The 4,569-nt window shown below is 36.8% G+C and overlaps 1 long non-coding RNA gene across 1 annotated transcript; it reads right to left on the reverse strand.

The window, feature by feature from the left end:
- Window positions 1–284: 284 nt before the first annotated feature.
- On the reverse strand, window positions 285–3,680 carry LOC119733334. Its single transcript, XR_005271782.1, has 4 exons — window positions 3,393–3,680; window positions 2,386–2,630; window positions 2,131–2,255; window positions 285–1,705 (listed from the first exon to the last, which is right to left on the reverse strand). It is a non-coding gene; the product is annotated as an uncharacterized LOC119733334 (long non-coding RNA).
- Between the last annotated feature and the right edge of the window lie 889 nt (window positions 3,681–4,569).

The raw sequence follows: 4,569 nt of genomic DNA on the forward strand, positions 1-4,569 counted from the left end.
TGGTGGCAAGAAAAAAATGCTTGTTCTTTGTCAATTCGAGGGTGCTGAATTCAATTCTTCCTGTTGCCGAGCTGACAAGTTGCACGTTTAGTCACAATCGCCGTCCAAAGTTTGACCCCCCCCCCCCCAAGAAAAATCTATTAGGGGCTCCTAGCGACCGATGGCAGTATCCATCCCCTTAAAGTTCTCAGAAACGGCTACTCCGATTTAAATGCAGATCGTCACCCACTTAGAATATTTATGATCATTAAGTCTATACACTTGTAGGTTCATAAACAAGGTGGTTTCTTAATTACATGTACTTTAATTATGCAAAAACAATGCTCATATATGTTTTATTGCAAATTGGCACAGAAGGCATACATGTAACTGACTTTTCCATATAAGGCATGACTGACTTTTTCTATAATTGTATACGACTGCATTATATAACTAACCTAAAACAGTTGTTATATTGATGCCAAGGAAAAATATCATATTAATGGTTTTATTGTTGTGATCATTAAATATGAAATTATGCACAAAATAACGCTTTGTCCATATTCAGTGTTTTTTATGCCAATAGTTTGTTCAAGGTATCACTGAATTTTTGCATGTGAGGCTGAAAGTATTGAATTGCATGTACATTTGTATGTCATTAATCCAAAATGAACCGTCTCCAATTTAACATAATCACATAATTACATAATTATGGTAATTAATTGTGCAATTTTGCAACAAATTGAATTAAAACAGCACCAACTTTTGTTCTTAAATGTTTATGAAAGGAAAAACTATTTGGAGAAGACTGACTTATTTCATTTACCTAAAGAGGCAAACAATAAATGGTAATTAATTCTCAAACTATCAACGAGTAACGCTAAGTTGACCACAGTCAACACTTTGTACCACCCAAATTTTTTTTTCAAGATATCACCGAGTTTTTCATAACATATGAAGTTCAAAGACTTAGGCCTATTTGCAGATTACCGAATTATGTCATTTACCTAAAGTAGAGTATTTGATTCCAACAATGTCCTAATTGGAAAGGTTTTATTATGTGGTAATTAATTAATAAATAAGCAACAAATAAATCTTTGGCCATACTCAATTTTTTTTTTCTAAAAAAAATTCTTCAAGGTATCACTGAATTTGCCATTAACACAAAAATGAACTGTCTAGAACTGGAACTTCCATAATTCCAAATACATGCATGTCATAATTATTGTAATAAAGTATGCAATTATGCAATAATGGATTGTCAAGGCATTACATGTATTGAGTTTTTCACTTAAGTGTGGAGCTGCTGCGCTCGTCTCAAGCATCAACTTGGGTCGACAGAAGGTGGAGCTGGAAAAACTATTTGTAGATGAGGAATTGTCATAAGCCTAAAAATATACTGTTGAAAACTGGAATTTGCTGTAAAATACAAACCAAAGAAATATTCTTCCTGAAAGGCATCATGGCGAATCACGTTTCTGCCGTCTACACCAGGCCAAAAAAAAAGCTATGCATATTTACAAGTACATGTAGAATGAGCAAACACATAAATATGGCTGATGATGAATACATGTATGTAAACTTTTCCGTACTACGTGAAGTCCCTGTGTCTATTCATCGTCTTCAATGTCACTTTCTTCGTCAGCGCTGGACAGGCATTCGATGTCTTCAGTAGTGGTGTTCTCACAATCACTGCAACGACACAAGTCTGTACACGGCAAGTCGCCTGCCACACAAGAACAAATTCATGACTTGCAATGTCCCTTCTTGCATTTACAAGAAATGTTTTGGAGGATAGTTGCATGCATATTAAGTTATCTAATTTACATGAATATAATGTGATGGCATGCCCATAGAAAATGTATTTTTTTTAAGTATCCTAGTATTTCCTACAATTAAAGGCACTATATCCTACAATTAAGGGCACTATTACTGTGATCTGACTTTAGTCACACACTTAATAATTTTCCATAAAATAGGAAAATATTATCACCTTGCACATTGACTAGCTGCCACGCTCTAAATCAACAGAAAATATTCCAAACGTCTAGCCACTTTTTATGATAAAGAAGGTTCTGCATTATTTTTTTTTTTTTGGGGGGGGGGGGGAGGAGGAGTAACACAACATTGGTGATAGCTTCAATGTCTTACCTTGATGTAATTCTTGTGGCATGATCTGTGATACCGGACTTCGATTGCCACCATGTCTTGATCTTGAATATCAAGAAGGATGGATTCATCATTGAGTAGTTAAGCAGTCTTGAGAAGTTGTCCACCTGAAAAATATAGTGAAAAAAAAATCTGGTTCAAAGTGGTTTCAACAATTATGTGGAAATGTCTTTCCATTTATATGACATTATGGTGATGTCACACTTTATATACATGTACATGTAATTATGACTGTACCTTTTTCATATTCACAGTTTGTGAGTGGCTCTTTTTTCCGCGGTCCATATGGCGGCTGGATCCATTTGCTCTTCTTGCATATGATGCACTCCACTGGTAGAACATGCCTGGTCCTTTGCTCTTTCTCTCCTGTGCGTCTTCTCTTGCGGGGGATTACCACATCTCCTGCGCCATCACCTCCTTCACTAGTTGAGCTCTTCTCCATCCTCAGTTTCGCTCGCTTTATTTTTGATACATTGCAGAATCTGTTGAAATGAGAACGAGACAGATGAAATATTTGGCAATGAAATGGCTGATTGGATTTAAACAATAGAGATCCGAAAGTTTCAGTTCAAAGTACGTTTGTAATCAAATCATACTTCTTGTAGAAGTAGAATTAATTTTTTTCCCTTCGTAATCGATATCCCTTATGTCCTTGGCTCTTAAAAAGAAAAATACAGAATGTCCAAAACCAACCTGTCTATAGTCTGGCTCTTACAGCCATGGAGTATTACAAGAACCAGACATGCTATAAAGACTAACGACAGAGGTTGACAATTACGTTACAGCTGCTGTAACGATAGCCGGTGTGAAACAAATAAGTGAAAGATTCCCAAATCTGGCCATCACTAATTTTTCCCTTCAGTGACCTATCAGCCATTAGAAAGTGAAAATCTGTCCTAAAAACTTAGCAGGGAAAATATTGAATTATTTTCTGAGAACACAATTACAAATTTTAAGACAAGTTTCAAATGTTCTGACTGTAAAGGGTGACAAGTGATGGCCAAATATGGTTATCTTTCCCCAAAAATACTCAATCATTGTCAGAACTCGGATTGTCATGTTTGTCCAATCCTATTTTATTTTCAATGTACTAATAGCAAACACAACCTATTTATTTGCTTTAAAAAATGACTTCAGTTACGTATTAAAATAGTATAAATAGCCCCCCCCCCCCCCCCCCCCCCACTGCACTACAATGATAACAATTAACATTCGACACGTTTGGAATTGGAAACTTAAGTTACATCTGCCAATGCCGGTGGTAGCCATACTCGGCCTTTGGTCGTTCGTTTTTCGCTATATCTTTGCTTTTTTGGGCAACTCCTCTCTCCTTTCCATCCAATTCTTGTCATTGCTGACAACAAGTTACAAACTTCTTCCAGCTCGTCTCTGAAAATGGTGAAATTTCACCGCTTTCTTCGCCAACGCACGTCCTGCCGACGGGCGCCGCCATGTTCCTCCTGACGTCCTCGTCCCCGGGAAAATTAACGCGATTTTCTAAATCACCTACGAAGCGCAGATTCGAGGTTGCAGCATACCGCCCTCAATCGGCATTCACAAAAACATCGCCGACGCGACGGGAAAGTGGCAATTTTCTACCTTGATTTTCACATTAGTTTGCCGGGTTTTCTGCCGGCAACATCAAAAATATTAATCAGTGTCACAAAAGGAGTCCATTAGGAAAGAAAAAAAGTTGCCACCAAAAACTCCGAACGATTCTGCACGCTACGATTTCTGGCCCACGGTCTAAGAGTTGGCTTTACTTGATGTGTTAAGTAAAATCATCGATGCCTTTGAGAACAAGCAGTTTTCTGTCGGTATTTTCCTGGACCTGTCCAAGGCCTTTGACAATGTTAACCATGACATCCTTTTAAATAAATTGGAGCATTTTGGTGTCCGAGGGTTGGCCTTGGACTGGTTCGAAAGTAATGTATCAAATAGAAGACAGTTTGTTTCTTATAATTTACATCACTCTTTAAAACAGCCCATCACTTGTGGAGTCCCTCAAGGAAGTGTGTTAGGTCCATTACTATTTATTATTTATATCAATGATATTTGTAGATCTTCTGATGTCATGTCTTTCTGTTTATTTGCAGATGATACTAATTTAATTTACAATCACCATAATGTGGATACAGCCATCCAAACTGTTAATGTTGAACTTGTTAAAATAAGTAGATGGCTCATTTCGAACAAATTATCAATTAATTTGCTTAAGACTAATTACATTATTTTTTGTCCAAGCCAACATAAATACCAGGCCACAGTTTCTCTTAGTTTTGATGGTACTGTACTCAATCAAGTCAAGACTACTAAATTTCTTGGACTTTGTATAGACGAAAATCTCACTTGGAATCGCCACAGTGATGTTTTATGTAGTACAATTTCTAAAAATGTTGGGGTTATGAATCGTCTAAAGAA

Source organism: Patiria miniata, unplaced genomic scaffold, assembly GCF_015706575.1.
Source record: "Patiria miniata isolate m_02_andy unplaced genomic scaffold, ASM1570657v1 HiC_scaffold_25, whole genome shotgun sequence".
NCBI lineage: Eukaryota > Metazoa > Echinodermata > Asteroidea > Valvatida > Asterinidae > Patiria > Patiria miniata.